This window comes from Phoenix dactylifera, chromosome 7 (assembly GCF_051530095.1).
Source record: "Phoenix dactylifera cultivar Ajwa chromosome 7, Ajwa_hap1_PhDact_Kaust_v1.1, whole genome shotgun sequence".
NCBI lineage: Eukaryota > Viridiplantae > Streptophyta > Magnoliopsida > Arecales > Arecaceae > Phoenix > Phoenix dactylifera.
This window is the reverse complement of record NC_143196.1, coordinates 17,128,415-17,150,740: the sequence shown is the minus strand read 5'-3', so window position 1 is coordinate 17,150,740 and position 22,326 is coordinate 17,128,415. Positions and strand designations below refer to the sequence as shown.

At 37.5% G+C, this 22,326-nt stretch overlaps 1 long non-coding RNA gene across 8 annotated transcripts; it reads right to left on the bottom strand.

Moving 5' to 3' along the window:
* Window positions 1-1,073: 1,073 nt before the first annotated feature.
* Window positions 1,074-3,883, bottom strand: LOC103697074 (uncharacterized). 8 transcript variants are annotated; one of them, XR_016395937.1, is made up of 4 exons: window positions 3,469-3,883; window positions 1,876-3,360; window positions 1,352-1,441; window positions 1,074-1,250 (listed from the first exon to the last, which is right to left on the bottom strand). It is a non-coding gene; the product is annotated as an uncharacterized LOC103697074 (long non-coding RNA). The 8 variants fall into 8 exon arrangements; XR_016395935.1 differs by having other exon boundaries at window positions 1,352-2,612; window positions 2,767-3,360; window positions 3,469-3,866; XR_016395938.1 differs by having other exon boundaries at window positions 1,352-1,956; window positions 2,098-3,360; window positions 3,469-3,864.
* Window positions 3,884-22,326: the final 18,443 nt, after the last annotated feature.

Below are 22,326 nucleotides of genomic sequence, written 5' to 3'. Positions count from 1 at the left end.
ACATGCAAATTGGCTACAAGCCTAATAAGCATTCAAATAAAATCTCACAAAAGTAATTTAGGAACATCCATCTTCGGTTGGCATAAAAATGTCCACCCTAAACTAATGTGGCAAGATACTGCATCTTCCCTAAGCATGGGTGATCTTCTATTAACTTAGTGATCATGAAGAACAGTTGTATAAACGTCATACTTAAAATCACAGAAATTAAATATGAGATAAAATATTCATTAAGAGCAAGATAAAGTTTATACAACTCCAAGAATAGAAATAAAAAATACAAAACCCTTGGCCCTTTGTTAGGGCTGCATCCAGCCCTAGTGAAGAGATCAGCCCTGCATGGTATTGTGGGCGACAGCAGCAGCGATGTAGAAGGTCTTCATCACGACTGGGTTCTCCCTCGTCCCACCGGCTTCCTCTCCCTCTTGGACTTCATTATTTTTTTCTTTAGGAAATCATTCCCAAAATATCCAAACCATTCTCCCTCTTCAAGTAAAATCTTCCAACACTACAAGAAAGATCATCTTTCCCGACGCTTTTTATACTCTTTACCGACGCTTATAAGCGTCGGCTAAAGTTCCCGCAACGCAAACAGAAGCGTCGCAAAAGCGTCGCAAAAGCGTTGGCGATACCGGAGTGGCAAATGTTTTTGCCGACGCTACCAGAAAGCGTCGGCAAAAACTGGGCTTTCCCGACGCTTATGTAAGCGTCGGCAAAAACGAGATTCGCCGACGCTTTAAAGCGTCGGTAAAGCCCAAAGCAAGCCCACAAAAAGATGGTCTTTCCCGACGCTAATAGAAGCGTCGGCAAAAAAGAGCATTCCCCGACGCTTTAAAGCGTCAGGAAAGCCCAAAGGAAGCGCAGCTATGGCGTGCCAGGGGTGTCAACGGGAGTTTTTAACGACGCTTTAAAGCGTCGGCGATGGCGTGCCAGGGCGGGCCAAAGGGGGTTTTTAACGACGCTTTAAAGCGTCGGGAGTGGATTTTGTTTTAAAAAAAAACAAAAGCGTATTAAAAAAGATATTATAGCAAATATGAACCTGCATTACATTTACATCAAGACAAACATACAGATCATTCGAAACATTCATATTCTCATATAAGATTAAATTTACATAAGTTTAGAATTACAATGTATTTTGAAAAATATAAGAAAGATACATATAAAACTCATTAAATAACAGTCTAAAAAATATCAGGGACCGCATTTAGCCCCATCATCATCTCTGCGAGCTGTTGAAGTATCAGGAACTTAAAAAAAAAAACTTTAGAAGTTAGGAATATGAAAATTATTAACTCATGCAAAATAAGTAATAATTATGTATAGTCATCAAATACATATAGTTATTTACCTGAGGAGGGAGAAATCGCTGTAACATAGATGAAATATGCTCAAGCTGAGACTGCAACTCTGAATCGTTTTCCTCGCGGCATGTTGTTACCTAGTATACACAAAAAGAAGCAATATTAGTTAAATAATAAATAAAATCTAAATATTGATTGCGGTGCTCACCAATTCTTTGGTAAGATTGTTTCTGATGCTGAGCTGCTCGATACACTACCCATTGTTTACTAATGATATGTTAACAATTCATGCAACTCTGAATCACAGCTCATTCTTGCATAAGAGCTTTTATTTCTCAGAAAGAAGGGTTGGAAACAGATGTTATAGATGCTAAAAGGAATGAAAGATTTTATTAATGTTTCGCCTTCTCCTTCGTATTGACCTGTGTGCTAGTGTTCTTGTTAATGCTATAAATCTTTTTAAAGCAAATTAGCAAGTATAAATCTTTCTAAATGATTTTCTCAAAAATCATTACCTAATGAAACAGAAGAAACATATCAGTAATCACATAAGTGCGGGAACAATGTATACCTGTTTACAAGTAGGGCAAGTATCACTCCTTTCATCCACTGAAGAATACACTGTATGTGCTGATCTTTATTGTTTCTGTTCCTAAAAGTGAGCGCATTCAGAATAGGGGACAAAGCAAGTCTCCAATATACAACTAAAGATGAGGCATGCTGTAGGTTTCTGAGAACCCCGTTTCCACATAGACATGCGGTCTCCAATAATATGCACTTAATAAACCTTCACCTGTTGCTCAGTTGGCTTTCCAATGGCTGCCTTCCCCATTCTCCTCAAGAAACAAAATGTCAAAGAATTAAGGAGATAAGTGCATAAATATGGAGATATCATAAAAACCCCTTTTATCCATCTGAATAGCTAGCATAGCACTTAAAGAAATGGGATGAAGGGAGAAATTAAAATCAAGTTACACCATCCTGATGATTAGAAAATGCTTAGTAGCTCTGTCATGGATCATCTTCCACTACCTACCTTCACCAACATTTTACCATGGACTATGTATGGTCCACAACATTATTGTCTTCCTCCCCTATACGTAAGTCCAGATGCAATAATAAGAGACACAAACAAAATTATGGTCAAAGATATCAGAACGGAATATATTTTCCAGATATGCATTAAGTTCAATTGTCTCAAATAAGACCTCAGCAATCAGTAATTTCAACCTCTTCATTCACTTCATCCACAGTAAGACGGTCTTCCCCAGCAATTCCTCACTAGGTGCTTGGCGAACAGCAATTCCCCTAATGGATTAAACATGTCAAAAAACATACATGCAAATCTGTATTAATCAAATACGCAGATTTAACCCCCTTTTTTTCCTCCAAAGAATTGCAGATATGATCATTCTTAAAGTTCAAAATTTTTTATTATTCAAATGAAAGAGTAAGATCCTACGGATCTAAAGCCGCATGGTTCGATGGTGGTAGACGAAATGCTGCAAATCAATCCAGGAATCAGAACACGGAGTCGATGTAATGGAAACCAATAATAAGTACAGACACGGAGCATTTTTTCCGTCACACAGATCCAGCGGCTGCAATTGCCCAAACTATGGCCACCAAAGTACTTCAAAATTCCTACGTTGAGCATCAAAATTAGCAGAAAATCTTTGCCCCCATCAAGACTCCAACTTTCCCAGATACCACCCATCCATGTTCATCAGAATTTGACTTCAGAATTAATACACACAAAAGAAAAAAAGAAGCCAAAAGTATAGCATTGATAGCTTCCATCTATGAATTCATTCATGGAAAGAGCAATACAGAAGAAGAAGAGCATCATTTACCAAGAAGAAGAAGAAGAAGAAGAAGAAGAGCAAGAGATAAGGAGCGGGGGGATATTTACGTATGATTATTAGAAGTGCCGAGGTTGGGAGAAGCAGGAGTAGGTACGGCGGAGGAGATCGGGGGTGTCCTCGTAGCCGGAGAAGACCTCATCCCAGATCTCGGCGAAAGCCCGGAGGATGAGGTCGTGGTGGCGGGGAGAACCCTATAATGAAAGTTTATCTACTCAATTCATCAATGCAGGAAAGAACCCTAAAATCCAAGTCGATTGGCGTGGATTACCAAAATTACCTCAAAAAATCTATTGAATTACCTCTTTCTCAGGTGGAGGGAGATGGGGCCGGCCGGTCGGCGCCGCAGAGAAGGAAGGAGGAGAGGAGGACGCGGACGGTCGCTCGGTGCCAGAGAGGAGGGAGGAGGAGAGGAGCTTGCCGTCGTACGTCGCTCGACGCCGGAGAGGACAAGGGCCGCTCGCTCGTCGTCGGAGAGGACAAGGGCCGCTCGCTCGTCGTCGGAGAGAAGGGAGGAGGAGAAGGGGCTAGGGCTTGATCGATCGGTCGGAATGCAAAATGAGGAGAACGGGGCCGGCCGCTTGGTTTTGGTTGTAAATTTGACTTTGGACGACGCTTATAAGCGTCGTCTTAGACTGTGAGTACGACGACGCTTATTAGCGTCGGCTATTCTTAAGAATTACCGACGCTTAATTAAAGCGTCGGTAAATGTCAGCAGCGTTCCTGTTTTTCCCGACGCTTCTCCCTAGCGTCGGGAAAAAAGCGTCGGGAAAGACCTATTTTCCTTGTAGTGCAAGGAGTCGACGAAGAGAAGTCTGAACCGAACCCCTCGTTCCTTCCCCCGTTTCATGCCTGGGCCTTTTATAGGCTGCCATCTCCTCCTCTCTCCTCCTCTGTGGCTGATCCGAATGGGAAGATAGGGCTGTGGAGGCTTCATCCCTTCCGCGGATGATGGGAGATCTTGCCATATCTAATCCGGACATTGAGAAGAGGATACGCTGTTCACGGCTGAGATGAAGAAGTTCGGAGGCTTGCAGTTGAGATGATGTTCGCCAATGGGAGGAGATGGGATGCTGGGAAGTTTGAGAATCCGTAGATGATGGGATAAGGATGCGGGCGGGTTCAGATTCGTGAGAGAAAATCTGGGATCCAGAAGATGGCTGGGACTTGATTCTGAAGCAGAGGAAGATGAGCTGTAGCCATTTCACCGCGGAGAAGACGTGGGCATTGGAACTCTGTTCTGAACGGGATGTGCGGAAGATTTGAGCTGATCTTGAAGCTGGGGAGAAGCTTTAACGCGGCGGACGGCTGGGATGCTGGGGAGCTGATCCGAAATGAAGTGGAAGATCTTGGTTCTGTTCCAAAACAGGGGATACGGATGACAAGTGGGTGGCTGGGAACAAACATGTGAGCTGGGAGATGATCGTGGATGGGGAGTTCTAATCCGTGGAATGCTCTATTTGGGATGCTCACGGGATGCAGAGCTGTGAACGTTGGGGTGTTGTTCACGGCTTAGATGAGGTGCCGGAAGAATCGGGAAGATAAGGATGAATCGAGGGAGAAGGAAGATGTTGGGAACAAACACGGATGGGATGGAGTTTGGATTCGGAAGTTGGGAGGAAATGAACACTGGAAACAGGGGATAAGCTTGGACGTTGTTGAGAGCTTATCCGTGGAGATGAGAACGCTGGAGACGGAGACGTTGTGAAGATACGATGGGAAGAGGATGAGGATGCTGGGACGTTGAACCTTGAATCGCGGACGCGGAATGATCCGAAAGATGTTGTGGCTTTGATCCGTGATGAAGAGAAGATGCTAGTCCGTGAAGCTCGGGAGGATGATGGAACACGATCTGGTGATGCGGAAGCTGGAAAAAGATGTTGGGATAAAGGGAAGATCACAAGTGACGTGGAGGAAGCTTGGTCGTGGGGAGCATGTAAACGGGATGAAAAGATTTCCAGGAGATGATCTAATCCGTGGGTGCAGTGGGAGAGAGGAAGATGAGGATAAGAAAATGAACTAGGAGCATGGAGTTTGGATCAATCCGAAAGAAGCTGGGTTTTGATTTTATCCCACGGGTCATGCGACTCTATTCCAGAACAGGGGAAGAAAGAAAAGAAAAGATGGCGTGGGAGGTTGACATATGGAATGAAGGAAGAGCTTGGACACGTGGAAGGAAAGGTTCTGATTCGTGAAACTTGGATGCCATGTGATGAGAGCACAAAAGTGCAATCGTCGGACCATTTTAATTAGTATTTTAGCTAATCATTAATAATAAAATTAACTAATTAACGTGGTATTTGTGTGCAGTAATCCAAGAAACCAATTAACATTAGGTTTGAGCCCAATGCCCGGCAATCCGAGCTTAAGTCAAGCCAGCATCTTCCAGGGCCTGCTTGACTTCATCCCGCGATACAACACAACATCGCGAGCATCTTCGTGTCCGCATCCAATGATCCAGATCAGCTCCCTCTGGCTTCAGCCCCTCTTCCAAGCCTCCCAAATAAGCAAGCTGCATCAAATCCCCCCTCAAAGCAAGGCAGATCCCAGCCATCCGTGCCTTCCTTCCTTGCACCCATCATCCCGTCCGGATTCCTCCGCATCCAAGCATCCGTGCCAGCTCTTCCGTGATCCCAGCAATGCCCGAAGAAGGAAGCCCGCATCCCTACCTTCCGCTTCAGCTCCCAGCATCGCGTCCGAGCTAGATTTGAAATCCCAGCCCCCTCTTCCGTGATCCCGGTGGTCCCGCGTCCGTGCCAGCCACCAAGCCAGCAAGTCACCCCGTCGATCACGCTCCCAGCAATCCTGCGTCCGTGAAGGAAGCCCCAGCATCCTTCCTCTTCCGCGTGCGATCCCGGACGATTCGTCTCCCAGCAAAGATCCCGCAGTGCCCCAGCGCCCGGATCTGCATCCCCACCTTCCGCGAGTAAGCCCAAGCATCAATCCAGCGGCCAGCCCCTCCTCTGCGATCCATCCCAGCAACTTCTTCCATTTCCAGCCAGCCGTGATTCTCCCCCAAATCGCAGCATCACATCCGCAATCTCCCATCGATCCCGCGGCGGCCTCCAAGTGATCCCGTGATCGGCTCCTCCCAGCAGCTCCTCATGCCATTTCTTCCACCCGTCTGCGTTCATCACGGAAGCCGCATCCTCCCAGCAGTCCGTGATTAACGTTCCTCGAGATCCCACCACACACACCACACACACCTTCCGCATCCTTCTGGCACCACCACACACCCCGGGACTTTCCTGGTCACAGGTTACTGGATCGCTTAACTGGTAAGCTTAAGCTTAATCTGAAAGGGAGATTAGGAGCTGTCTAATCTAGGAGAGAATTTCAGAAACTTTTTAACCTGATAAATCTCTGTGCAACTAGATTAAAAGCTACTAAACCTTCTTTAACCTCAAGATTAAAGAGCCAATCTATTGTGTGGTGTTGATTGTGGTCATCTTGGTCTAGCCCTTCTTCTTATCTTTTAGGATTTCGTTTAAAAATTGAGTATAATTAAGTTGTAGAAAATGTATGCATGGTAGAAGGTCATTAAGGGATAAGTTAACCCCATTTGATCCTGAGATTGACATAACTTTTCATCACAACCTGCGAACTGTAAACCAACCGTCAATATCTACAATGGGTGAACATATCAGAACTTTGAATGAGTTGTTTGCACCCGCATCTGCTAGTTCCCCTACTTGCATAGTATTACCAATTAATAATGCAGCCCAATTCGAGATTCGGGCTGCAACAATAAACATGTTACCCAAGTTTCATGAGTTCGAGAGTGAACAACCCTACATTCATCTAAACAAATTTTTGATAATCTATCAAACGTTTAGAAATCAAAACTTAGATGAAGAGGATATTAAATTAAGGTTATTTCCTATGACTTTAGAGGATCGTGCTGCTGCATGGCTGTATTCCCTTGCTTCAAATTCCATCACATCATGGGAACAACTATCTAGGAAGTTCATGGCTAAGTTCTATCCTATGGTAAAAACTGAAAAAATTAAGGATGCCATAAGAACTTTTAGAGAAAAATCTGAGGAGGAATTTTTCCAACTTTGGAAAAGATTCCATGATCTTTTGGTCAAGTGCCCGCACCATGGGCTTGATAAGGCTGATCTAGTACATTCTTTTACAAAGGACTACCTCCGGCACATAGAAACATGATCGAGTCCATGCACAAAGGTAGGTTCATGAACCAAACCCCGGATCAAGCCTATGAATTTCTTGTTGACTTAGCCGAGAACGCCCAAAATTGGAGTAGCTATGGTGAGGAAGTTGAGGATGATAGTGTTATTTTGATGATTAACAAGCAATTATCTAGAGTATGTTATAAGTTAAATCGATACTTCATTTATAAGTCTATTACTCTCGGTATATTTGTATAAATTGATATAGATACATTTCATTGTTTATTTGAATGAATCTAACCTTGAGATGCAGCAAAGTGTGAATTGAGTCGACCCAAAGGATGATTAGGTCGACCCCGGCACATCAAGAAAGCATTTGGCACACTTCTGCAAAAATGGCACAGATGAACAGTGAGTTGGGTCGACCCAAGGAAAGCATGAGTCGACCCAAACATCAAGATCCTCAAACAACTCAGAAAATGGTTCTCTGGATTTACTGAGAGGGTCGACCCAAGATATAGTTGAGTCGACCCAAGCTTGGACAGAATAGAAGACAGAAAAGGTTCTCTGGAAACCCTGTTAGGGTCGACCCAAGAAGAAGTTGAGTCGACCCAACTGAACCTTGAGTCGACCCAAAGAAAGGTTGGGTCGACCCAAGTGAAGGAAGGCTGAATTGCAAGTTTCTGTGTTTTTGAGAGGGTCGACCCAAGGAATGTTTGAGTCGACCCAAGTGAAAGTTGGGTCGACCCAAGGACAGGTTGAGCCGACCCAAACATGGGCAGAAGCATAACGGCTAGTTCTGCAGAAGTACTTTTTGTCCTTCCAAAAGTAAGTAACGGCTAGTTTTTGAATTCTAACCATTGGGGCTTGTCCAATGGATGTAGGAAACTATTTAAAGTGGCACTATTCATTAGATAGAACATCCTTTCCAAAGAATATCAAAGAGTACACAAGAAAGAGAAAGTGCCCTAATCTTCTTCATCCAAGTGCTTCATTCAAGAATCAAAGAAAAGGGTTGAGCAGATTCAAAGAGTCATCAAGAGCTCCATCCTCCCTTGAAGAGTGAAGCATCCTTGATAAAGAAGAGAGAAGTCGCTACAAGCGATAAATACTTTCTAAACTCTTCTTTGTAGATTATATTGTTTTATTTGCTCATCTAGGAGTTTAAATCTTCTTTCTTTATTTGTTAAACTACTTGTAAAGGTTGGTTGGTTAGCCCGCAAAACCAACGGAATAAGTTGATTGGTGAACCCGAAAAACTAATTGTAAAGGTTCGTTGGTGAGCCCGTAAAACCAACAAAGGTTCGTTGGTGAGCCCGTAAAACCAACATAGATTTTTGGTGAACTCGGAAAACCAAAGTGTAAAGGTTTTTGGATTGTGAGCCCGGAAAATAATCCAACTGTAATCCGCAGGATTATAGTGAATTCCCAAGGGGTCGCTTGGGGAGTGGACGTAGGTGCTAAGGAGAGCTCCGAACCACTATACTTCTTGTTGTTTGTATTGTGATTTGTTTAAGTTTACTAACTCATCATTTAACACAAGTAAGATAGTTAAAAGTAAAAGAAACCAATTCACCCTCCCCCCTCTTGGCTTGTCACCTTGGGCAACAAGTGGTATCAGAGCAAGGTGCTCCAATAGTACTCATTGATCTCACAATCAAGAGTTAAAGATCATGACAACCCAAGTGGGATGTTCTATGAGTGAGGGGCAATCCACAAATAGATCACCTCTATTTAATGACACAAACTACACATATTGGAAAGCTAGGATAAGGATATTCATTCAAGCTTTAGACTATGAATTATGGTATATCATTACTAGAGGACCTCACACACCCACACTTAATATAGAGGGCACTATCATGCCCAAACCAGAAATGGATTGGAATGAAAGTGATAGAAGATTGGCACAGTTAAATGCAAAAGCTATTAATGTACTTTATTGCTTATTAGATGTAAGTGAATTTAATAGAATATCTACTTGTGATGACCCAAAGATTGATTCAAAGATTGATTTTGATGATCACAAAACCTTGAAGTATAAATACTAATGTTTGTGTTGCAAGGAGAAAGATATTTATTTTGCAAGGAACATAGCAAGTTGGAAGAATACAAGAAGGCCTCCAAAGTTCTCAAGAAAAGTTGGAAGAAAGCTACAATTCATTGGCCCAAGCTTCAAGTTCAAAGAATTCAAGTTGAAGGAGCAAATTCAAAGAAAAATTCAAAAGAATAGTCCTCGAGTCGACTCCTGGAAGTTTCGAGTCGACTCTGGCACTCTAGAGTTTCAAGGAACAGTGCTCGAGTCCACTCCGGAACTCTACGAGTCGACTCCGACTGAGAACAAACAAAAAGACAGAGAGTTGATTTTCTGCGCTACAGTGATCTCGAGTCGACTCCCAACTTCAGGAGTCGACTCCCAACTTCAGGAGTCGACTCCCAGCTACAGTGCCGGCAGACTACTATTCACAGATCAACTCTTGTTTCAGCCGAGTCGACTCCTACTTCAGCCGAGTCGACTCGAGCACGCTGGGAGGCATAACGGCTAGTTTTTTCTTGATTCCAACGGCTCTATTTTTGTCTCTAACGGCTAGATTTTTGTTGGGACTCCCTCTAAAGCTATAAAATCAAGAGAAGAGCTAGGGGAGAAGGTATGGAAGTGGGAGAAAACATTTAGGGAAGAGATTTGAAAGAGATTACAAGGAAAATCTTCCATAAGCACAAAAGGGCCATTTAAAGTAAAATAGAGAGAGGAAGAGCATCCAAGTGAATCCCAAAGCTTCCTCTCCATCCGTGTGCTGCCTCGGAGATCCTCTACTTCGTGCAAAATCAGAAGAGGGGGCAAGTGAAGAAGAAGCCGAGTTCCTCCATCTACAAATTAGTTTGAGGGCTTCTTCTCTTTTCTTTACTTATTTACATTTGCTATATTTGCTTATTTGAGAAGCTTGTATTTGATTTAAACTCTTGTTCTAATATCTTGTAACTTGATTCAATCAAGGGATTGAATCAAGGGGTTAAGGTTTGTTGGTGAGCCAAAGGAAAAAACCAACGTTGTAAGGTTGTAGTTGGTGAGCCTTTGGGGAAAACCAACCGGGTTGATTGTGAACCCGGAAAACAATCATTGTAAGGTTGTGGTTGGTGAGCCTTTGGGAAAACCAACTGGGTTGGATTGTGAGCCCGTGAAAACAATTGGTTGGTTCTAGTCGGTGAGCCTGTGAAAACCGACCGAGTTCGTTGTGATCTCGCAAAACAACAAGTTGGGTTGTGAGCTTGTAAAACAACCGACTGTAATCTAAGGGATTATAGTGAAATTCCCAAGAGGTCTTGGGGAGTGGATGTAGGTGCTGGGGTGCACCGAACCACTATACATCTTTGTGTTTGTGATGCTTTATCTCTTGTATTTCATGCCTTCCATTCATGCTTGATTGTGTAATATCTCTAGATTTGTTTCTATAGAGTTATAAGTGATTTGCTTAGCTTCCACTCCATTCTTACCATACACATAGATTAAAATTGATCATACAACTATAAGTTAATGTTAGATCAATTGGACCCTAAAGCCATAGTATAATTGCTCTAGCTTAATCTTCCACTGCTTTACTTGTAATTGCCTAGAGCTTAAGTAAATAACATCTTATTATTCCGCTGCATTCTATTCAAAGTAAAAATTAGGGAACATAATTTTTAGAAAACCCAATTCACCCCCCCTCTTGGGTTGTCACCTTGGGCAACAAGTGGTATCAGAGCAGGTGCTCAAGATTAATTGTTGATCTCATGATCAAGAGCCAAAGATCATGACAACTCAAATAGATAGTTTTCTAGGAGAGGGACAGTTAATTGATAGGCCTCCACTGTTTAATGGCATAGACTACACATATGGAAAGCACGCATGCGCATTTTTATTCAATCACAAAACTATTATTTATGGAAAATCATAATAAATGACCTTCACACACTCTCTCAAACTATTAATGAAAAGGACTTAGCACAATTGAATGCTAATGCTATGAACATATTATATTGTGCTATTCATGAAACGAAGTTTAATGAAATTTCTGCATGCTTATCTGCTAAGGAGATCTGGGATACTTTAGAAAATATTTATGATAAATCTCAGATTAGCTCACATGTGCTTCAATTGCATACTAACAATGAGATTGCAGAATCCTCCACAGTAGCCGAGTCGACTCCCAGTTTATCCGAGTCGACTCCTAGAGAAGAACAGTCTGAAAGGCAGAGACACAGTCTTGAAGACCCTGTGAACGAGTCGACTCCAAGTAGTTCCGAGTCGACTCCCAAGTTAGCCGACTCGACTCCGACAAGGCCCGAGTCGACTCCGAGGCAGAACAATTCAAAAGACAGAGAATCATCTTTTAGGCCTCTGAGAACGAGACGTCTCCCGAAGATCTCGAGTCGACTCTCAAGTCAGTCGAGTCGACTCCAAGTAAACTCGAGTCGACTCGAGGAAGAAATAACAGCAAGAAAATTCAAAAGCTTCCTAAAGTCAAAGAAGAAGAGGAAGCAAGAAGAAAGGAAGAAAGAGATAAAAAGCAAGAAAGCTAGAAGCAACAATGAACTACAAGAGGTAACTAACTTATGTTTTATGGCACTAGAAAATAAAGTAAAATCTGAATCTAGTGAATTTCATGAAGAATTTTCTTATGATGAACTTTTAAATGCTTTCCATGATTTGTATGGTGAATGTAGAAAATTAGCTATGAAAAATAAAAATCTTAAAAAGCTAAATTTGCAAATTTCAAAAGAAAGAAATTCTATTGCTGAAATACAAGACAAACTAAATTCTGAAAATAAAAGCTTAAGGTTAAATTCAGAAGAATTGATTCAGAAAAATCATAGCTTAATCAAAACAAACCAAAACTTGAGTAAAGAAGTTAACCAACTGAAATCTCTTATTAACAAGTTCACTGTAAGTTCAGAAAGATTAAAAATGATGTTTGAAAGCCAACATGCTGATTTTGATAAATCAAAATTTGGCTTGATTCCTTCACTTAGCAATGAATCTCTAAAGAAAAATGTTTTGAATTTATCAAGCAAACCATTAAATAAGATAACATATTTCGAACATGAAAAGAATGGACATAACAACTTTACCTATCGTTCTAACATAATTAAATCAAGTAGTAAAGTTATTACAATTAAACAAATTTGGGTTCCAAAAGGAACCATATGTCCTAATTCTCAAGGACCCAAGCAAGCTTGGGTACCCAAAATAAAAATATGAGGATGTAGACATAGGTGTGCCAAGATACCCATGGAACAAATAGAACTTTCATACAAATGGGTGTTCTAGACACACGTCAAAAAAATGAAACTTAAAACATACTTATGAAAAGTAATTTTTAAATAAAAAATAATAATAATAATAATAATGAAATCAGTAATCCTTGCATCTCATCATTATTTTTGCCTTAGTATTTGATTAAAATATGAATTGCAAGTATTGATCAATTTTATGATATAGAAAATACTTTTGGAAATATAATCAAATCACTTCATTTTATAGTATACTTTACTCACTATTGGATAAGTTGCTAAATGATTAATCAATTTATTAAAAATAACTCAATGAATTCTCTATATGCTTGATTGAGAGTTTTTTATCCATGGCATTATTGTTTATTGATCATAGATATGATAATGTGTACTTGGTGTGCTTTTGAATATATGCACTATGAATACCAAGATTAAAGAAACCATCTTTGGCATATAAAATCAACTCATGCTAGTATGTACTTAATCTCAAAAGACCTTGCCATTGGCTTACTTAGATTATCTTCTGAAAGGTCAAAGTTTGCTATGCATGCTAACTAAGGAAACAAACAAAAATCAATTTCTAAATTGTTGTTTCCATCACTAAGTTTTCAAAAGCTTACATTGGATTTATTCTTGGCAAATAAAATTAAAATATTTTCTGTATTTGCTAAATCATGTAAAAATGTTTCAAATGATAAAGGTTTCCAAACTGTGAAGATAAAGAGTATCATGGCACAATGTTGAAAACCAAAATCCTGATAAAGTTCATATAGAAATTAATTATTTCAGCACCAAGGACACCTTAAGTAAAATAGGGTTAATAGAATTCTTGAAGAAATGAAAAAGACAATTGTGTATGATAGTCATCAACTTAAATAATTTTTAAAAAAAAGCTATCATCACTGCTTGTCATACATATGATTTCTATTAGATCTATTTTTTGATGAAAACTCCTTTTGATCTTCTGAAAAAATGGAAAATGAACCATTGCATATCTTTCACATTTTTCAGTCGTACATGTTATGCTTAATATGCTCTTATGAAAATAATGCCAAATCTGATAGAGATATGTCTACCCTTGGATATCATTCATCAAGCAATGCATATAGAGTATTCAATGAAAAGTTTTTAGGTGCAAAAATATCAAGGTATCTTATTCTTTATGAGACTACTGATTTATTATCAAAATACTAAAATTAAATTATATATGTATATGGTTAATCTTTTACATATAACAATCTAAAAACTTGTTAATAATTATAACCAAATTGAGTTTTTCAGAAATACATTTAATGAAGAAAAATTGTTTGCTTAGAAGATGAAATAGATCTTGATTCTTGCTTGATTAGAAGTAAAGATCACCATTATTATTTGCTTGCTTTATGAGCTTTATATTCTATCAAATGAGTGTGTAGAATGGACTCCTATATGCTTACTTTATTAAAGAAGATATATGTTAAATAACCACCGTATTTGAAAACACTCATTACAAATATGATAAAGCAATATATAATTTGGAACAAGCATCAAAAGCATAATATAAAAGCTTAAGTAACCTTTTTGATAGAAAGTAATAGTGATAAATCTACACATCAAAAAGAAGAATTTGTGATATCTTATTTGCTCAAAATATGCATTGATGACATCATTTTTGGTTCTACTAATGAAGAGTTATATGAAGATTTTACTGAGCTCATGTAAGGTGAGTTTGAAATACGTATGATGAATGAATTAACATCTTCTCTCAAACTCCAAATTAAGACAAACAAGAAAGGGGATCTTCATTGACCAAAGTTAGTCCACAAGAAAACTCTTATAGAAGATTGGCATGAAGAAGGTATGTCTATAACCCCATCTTGTAGAATTTGAAAAGGATGAGCAAAGTAGATCTATTATTTTAAAGCTGTAGTGAAGCATGATAGAATAATTATTTTATCATACAGCTAGTAGACCAGATTGTATGCTCATTATGTGCACTTGTGCAAGCCTTCAATCTAAGTTTAATGAATCATATTTTATTGATAACAAATAAATCATAATCTGAATTTTGATAGAAACAACTGTTTAAGATAAGTTGATTAAAACTTAGCTAGCATGTCTTATTAATAATTATCTTAAGCAAATAAAATCTAAACTAAATCGTTTTTGAGAAATTGATTTGACCTTGATAAAACTTCCTATTGCCTCACATACTTGTCCTTGAACCATCTTGGTTAATGAAACTATCTCTTTAGTTCAAGTGATATGTGCTTGCTTATATTTAGGCAATCTCTGGCGTAAAGTGACTCAATATTCAACTATTGTCATATCTTATATTGAGTCATCTAGTTAAAAAAAATATGTTGGATGAATGTTTTGTATCTTGAAGAAACCAATGACTTTCTTTCAAGAAAGAAAAGGAGTTTGTTAATAATGCAGGATCCTTGAGCAAGAAAATGAGAGATCTCAACTTGAAGGATATCTCCATGTAAGATACAATAAACATTCACTTGCAAACAAGAGAGAGGACCTTCTTCAGCCAAAGGTTCATACATAAGAAATCTAGTAGGTATTTGACTGAAGAATGCAGAATGAATTGGTAATTCTAGATACTTCTTGAGCAAAGTCAACAACTTAAGTCTTATTATGGCATGATTAAGTTCTTTAATTATTAACTTTTGATATCATGGCTCTATACATATTGATTGACTTATGCTCTTAGAAATTGTTTCATGGTTTGCCTAAACTAAATGATTTCTTTGCCTATATCATAACCATGAAATACACAAGTATATGCTTAAAAGTTTGATGTAAAATAACTTGTGAGAAGTTATGAATCCATGAGCATAATAAAAATGTTGTTTGCATGATATACATATATATGATACACAAGATTAATTCTTTATTCTGCTCTTTCATGTAAATTACTTGAGAATAACAAAAAGAGAGAGAGATAAAGAAAAGAAAATGAATATTATTCAAGAGGTGTAGAATCTAAGCAAAGGCAAATACTCCAATCTTAAGGAAAAGTAAAACAAGCATAATATATTTGGCACATTTGGAAGGGATAAAATCCATAATTAATTACACTTAAACAGGGAGAATTCGAAGCAAACATTTTAATCCTTCTATATTGCTCATCATAGGGATGGTGCCAATGGGGAGGCTAGTGGTAGTACCCGGCACTATTTGACCCAACTATTCGGTGTAGGGCATATTAGGGACGGCACAAGAGGGAGGCTAGTGGTAGTACCTCGTGCCCCTTCCCAACTCCACCGGATAGGGAGCAAATAGAATATAAAGCATAAGAAAGTTGAAAATGAAAGACAAAGTAAATGAAAATATATAAGAAGAATCAAGTCTAATTATTAGTCACTTGGAAACACACCATAAGGATGAAGTCAATGCAAGATGATATTTAAATAGGGCGAGTGTATTTGAAAAGAATTGACTTTGATCCTTGACATGCTTGTTATTATTATTGTAATGCATGACTTAACACTTAATATATTTTGCATATAGTATGATGTCTTGATTTATGGGTTCTCAATATTTTGTAATGTTTCATACTTGGACAATTTGATTGAATGCATGAATTGCTACATAACATCTTTTGTTTAGTTTTATTGAAAAGAAATTTCAGATTTGTCATTCACAATCATTGTTAAAATCTGAAAGCTAAATAAAATTGTAGAAAGGAGAAGAGAAGAATATCTCTATTTAGGGAAAATAAATTGATTTTGATCTATCTTTCTACTCGCCTAACTTTGATACATAATGTCCTAATACTTGTTAAAATATCCTTTATTTTGTATCGAAACTCAAAATTAAACACAAAGATTCTGAAAGTGCTTTAATGGTATTGAAATATGTATTTTTCAATCATAATAATTTAAGATGAGCCACAATGTGAAAGATACATATCTCAAATTATGACTTAAAAGGCCTCTATTGAAAATCTTTATGAAATTCAGAATTTGATTTTGTATAAAAGCTTAAACTCCATATGATTACTAAATAAAATGTTAATGTAAGAAAAACAGAATTTATTTTGATTGCTCCGATACGCATCCGAAACATATCTTTTCTTATCATTAAAATGTACCAATATTGGTCTAAATGATGTGTCTTTCAATGATCTTGATTGCAAGTAAATATTTTTAAAATATATGACTTTATTTTAATATTTAAAAATTTATTGAGTTTCATGTATACATTGCTGAAAAATTGTGATTAAGAAATTGAGTTCTATAAATACATATACTTCCATGATCATCTATATATATTTTTTCTCTCCTATATCATTAAAGACTTTCATCAATAGAGTGAATGATCTAAAAGAAAGAAAATGTAAATGCTTTTGAAAGAAACTAAGCTTCAAATGAATTACTTTTGATTAATATTTTCATACATTTTCTCTAAGATTAGGAGAAAGCATAACTTGTTCTTAAAAGATTAAAAAGAGTGATTACTATAAATTGTGAATATTTTTAGATCACTCTACATTCTTGATATCATAAAGTTTCAGCTCTATTCACGTTTATCATTAAAATCTGAAATTCGACAAAAGAAAAGAAAGATTAAAGAAGAATGCATCTTTTAAGGGGGAGCTTTAGATATTCAGTATCTTATCCTAAAGTTACTTCAATTTGATGCATACCTTGCACTTTATGGATTGATTTTGATGAACCTCCTTATATTGCAAGACATGCTTTAATTACCTTGAGATGAGTTCTATAAAGGTTGTCTTATCTCAAACCTTGAGTCTTGTGAAAATAAGCTGAAACTTATAGAAAATATATTTTTGAGATTGACGATTTTATTGAACATTATCTTCAAATTTTAAAACTCTTAGATGGAATGATCAATTGAGGGGGAGAAAGAAAATTTCAGAAGGAGAGGTCTGATGGAACTTAATTGCATAAATTTATAAAGGAGAGAGAAAGAATACTAAATGAAAAGTGATCCTAATACTCTCCAATATGTATCATCTGAAATTTAAATCTGAAAACCTTTATGATACACCTTGAGGCGTGTTATTTGGTTAGTATATCTTATGCATAAATCATGAACCAAATTGCAAGTTGATCTTAAGAGCCTTTAACTTAATGACAAAGGGAGAGAATAACGTGTTGAATGGTCTTGAGTATCTCTTAGAAAATTTATTTTGAAATTCACTAATAAGTCCTAATTAGCTTGCTCTTTAGAACGTCAATTCTGTGCCAATTCATATTTTTATATATGTATCAAATTGTGCTTATTTTCTAAAGGAATAAAAGAACTTTGAAGACATTAAAAATTAATGATCCAACATGATGATATGTCTCTCAAATATATAAGTTTTGATCTTTTACTCTGAAAATTAACTAAAATTGCTCTCATGTTTGATAAAATACTTAATAGATTGGGCAAAAGGTCTTAAATGAACAAGCTTTCATACTTATTATTGAAGAGAGGTTAGATTTCCACTCGTGTTTTCTTTGAATATCATTTGTAGTATTTCTTGGATTAACCTAAGGAAGATTCCACCTACACTTGAATAGAAAACTATCTGTGGTATCAAATTAGAAAACTTCTTGAAATCACATTTAATGTGTTCTGTTCTGAAATTATCTTAATTGGCTCTGATCTGTGCTCATTAATCTGATTCCAATATTATTGCCTTGAGTTATATGATTCATATCCTTGCAATAATTTAACATTCAAATCAGAGTACAATAAGGAAAAGAAATATATGAGTATTCTAATCTTTGTGCTTAATGTTTTCCTATCTTTTTGATGTTGTCAAAAAGGGGGAGAAATATCTAAGTATATGCTCATAATGCTTTATGTTTTGAATTGAATACAAATCAGCTGGAATTGACATATATTGATTATCTTAAGTTGATTAAATCTAAAGCATTATCATGAAGTATGTTTTTTAAATATATATGTTTTCTACTTCATGCAACTTTGCTATGTATTACTTCTAGAAAACAATATCTTTTATATTGCATATACTCCAAGTTTTGTCATCATCAAAAAGGGGGAGACTGATGACCCAAAGATTGATTCAAAGATTGATTTTGATGATCACAAAACCTTGAAGTATAAATACTAATGTTTGTGTTGCAAGGAGAAAGATATTTATTTTGCAAGGAACATAGCAAGTTGGAAGAATACAAGAAGGCCTCCAAAGTTCTCAAGAAAAGTTGGAAGAAAGCTACAATTCATTGGCCCAAGCTTCAAGTTCAAAGAATTCAAGTTGAAGGAGCAAATTCAAAGAAAAATTCAAAAGAATAGTCCTCGAGTCGACTCCTGGAAGTTTCGAGTCGACTCTGGCACTCTAGAGTTTCAAGGAACAGTGCTCGAGTCGACTCCGGAACTCTACGAGTCGACTCCGACTGAGAACAAACAAAAAGACAGAGAGTTGATTTTCTGCGCTACAGTGATCTCGAGTCGACTCCCAACTTCAGGAGTCGACTCCCAACTTCAGGAGTCGACTCCCAGCTACAGTGCCGGCAGACTACTATTCACAGATCAACTCTTGTTTCAGCCGAGTCGACTCCTACTTCAGCCGAGTCGACTCGAGCACGCTGGGAGGCATAACGGCTAGTTTTTTCTTGATTCCAATGGCTCTATTTTTGTCTCTAACGGCTAGATTTTTGTTGGGACTCCCTCTAAAGCTATAAAATCAAGAGAAGAGCTAGGGGAGAAGGTATGGAAGTGGGAGAAAACATTTAGGGAAGAGATTTGAAAGAGATTACAAGGAAAATCTTCCATAAGCACAAAAGGGCCATTCAAAGTAAAATAGAGAGAAGAAGAGCATCCAAGTGAATCCCAAAGCTTCCTCTCCATCCGTGTGCTGCCTCGGAGATCCTCTACTTCGTGCAAAATCAGAAGAGGGGGCAAGTGAAGAAGAAGCCGAGTTCCTCCATCTACAAATTAGTTTGAGGGCTTCTTCTCTTTTCTTTACTTATTTACATTTGCTATATTTGCTTATTTGAGAAGCTTGTATTTGATTTAAACTCTTGTTCTAATATCTTGTAACTTGATTCAATCAAGGGATTGAATCAAGGGGTTAAGGTTTGTTGGTGAGCCAAAGGGAAAAACCAACGTTGTAAGGTTGTGGTTGGTGAGCCTTTGGGGAAAACCAACCGGGTTGATTGTGAACCCGGAAAACAATCATTGTAAGGTTGTGGTTGGTGAGCCTTTGGGAAAACCAACTGGGTTGGATTGTGAGCCCGTGAAAACAATCGGTTGGTTCTAGTCGGTGAGCCTGTGAAAACCGACCGAGTTCGTTGTGATCTCGCAAAACAACAAGTTGGGTTGTGAGCTTGTAAAACAACCGACTGTAATCTAAGGGATTATAGTGAAATTTCCAAGAGGTCTTGGGGAGTGGATGTAGGTGCTGGGGTGCACCGAACCACTATACATCTTTGTGTTTGTGATGCTTTATCTCTTGTATTTCATGCCTTCCATTCATGCTTGATTGTGTAATATCTCTAGATTTGTTTCTATAGAGTTATAAGTGATTTGCTTAGCTTCCACTCCATTCTTACCATACACATAGATTAAAATTGATCATACAACTATAAGTTAATGTTAGATCAATTGGACCCTAAAGCCATAGTATAATTGCTCTAGCTTAATCTTCCACTGCTTTACTTGTAATTGCCTAGAGCTTAAGTAAATAACATCTTATTATTCCGCTGCATTCTATTCAAAGTAAAAATTAGGGAACATAATTTTTAGAAAACCCAATTCACCCCCCCTCTTGGGTTGTCACCTTGGGCAACAACTTGCATCTCTGCTAAAGAAATTTGGGACAAACTTGAGGTCACTCATGAAGGGACCAATCAAGTTAAGGAGTCAAAGATAAACATATTAGTATACAAGTATGAATTGTTTAAAATGAAATCTACTGAGTCCATAACTGATATGTTTACTCGTTTTACTGAAATTATAAATGGGCTTAAGAGTTTAGAAAAGTCTTACACTAACTCTGAATTGGTGCGAAAAATTCTCAGGTCTCTACCAAGAATTTGGGAGGCCAAGGTAACCGCAATTCAAGAAGCTAAGGACCTCAACACACTGCAATTAGAGGAGCTTCTAGGATCACTCATAACCCATGAGTTGACAATGAGGCAAAATTCGGAAGATGAGGTTAAGAGAAGAAAACCCATTGCCCTAAAGACTACCACCCCTAAACAACAAACTGAATCGGAAGATTCAGATGATGATGATGAATTTGATGAAGAAGGGATGGCTATGCTTGGAAGAAAATTCAAAAAATTTATGAGAGGTAAGAATAGATTTTATAGAAAGAAACCTTTCCTCAAAGGTAGCTCAAGCAAAGAAAAGGGTAAGGACAAAGAAAAGAAAAAAGAAACTCCTATTTGCTATGAGTGTAACAAACCCAGGCATTATAAGATAGATTGCCCAGATTTGAAATGGATGGCAAGAAAACTGAAAAAGAAGAACTTCATGGCTGAATGGAGTGAAAGTGAGGAGTCAAGTTCTGAAGAGGAAGATCATCAAGAGACGGCCCAAATGTGTCATATGGCCAATGACGATGAGGTAGATTCTGAACTTGACTGTGATTTTACTGTTGATGAATTACATGATGCATTCTTAGAACTCGTGGAAGAACATAAGAAACTAATCAATAAAAATAAAGTTCTAAAAGAAGAAAATCAATCTCTTATCAAAGATAAGTTAAAACTGTCTCATAACTATGAAACATTAAGTAGGAAACTTACAAATGAAACCAAGAATCTAATTGCTGAAAATATCAAGTTAAAAGAAGATGCTGAAAAATATAAATCCTTGGTAGATAAATTTACACTTAGTTCTACCAAATTAAATATGATTCTTGATAGTCAAAAAGCTGTATATGATAAGGCTGGATTAGGATATAAAACAAATAGAAAACAAAAATTCTTAAAGAACATTTTTGTAAAAGCTAAAAGTGAAAATATTACTTGTCATTGCTGCAATAAATTAGGACATAGAGCATATGAACGTAACTATAGAAAGTCCAGTCAAAACAAATTAAGTAATAATCAAAAGATTAAATTCAAGAAAGTTTGGGTTCCAAAAGAAACATCAAGTACTAACCCTAAAAGACCCAACATAGTTTGGGTACCTAAAGCTCTTTCTTGATCTTGATTGCGTGTCTTGCAGCTGATAAAGTGAAAAAACGATGGTATCTAGATAGCGGCTGTTCAAGACACATGACCGGTGACGTAGATCAATTTGTCACCTTGGAATCAAAGAAGGGTGGAGTAGTAACCTATGGAGACAATGGTAAAGGGCATATCATTGGAAAGGGTAAAATTTTCATTACTCTATCTATTTTTATAGAAAATGTCTTATTAGTTAAGGGATTGAAATATAATCTGCTTAGCATAAGTCAATTTTGTGATAAAGGGTTTAAAGTCACATTTGAAGCATCTGTATGTATAATCACAAATCCTAAAGATAATAGCATTGTACTTGTAGGACAAAGGCAAAGAAATATATACTTAGTAGATCTTCATGATTTAGGCAAGAAAAATGGATTATGCTTAATTACTAATGAAGAAAAGAAAAATGAAACAAGTTGGCTTTGTCATCGTAGACTAGGACATGCTAGTATGGAATTAATCTCAAAACTAGTCAAGAAGGAATTAATAAAGGATGTGCCAAAATTGATTTTTGAAAAGGACAAAATCTGTGGACCATGTTCATTGGGAAAACAAACTAAATCATCTTTCAAATCAAAGAATATAGTATCAACAACTAGGCCTTTTGAAC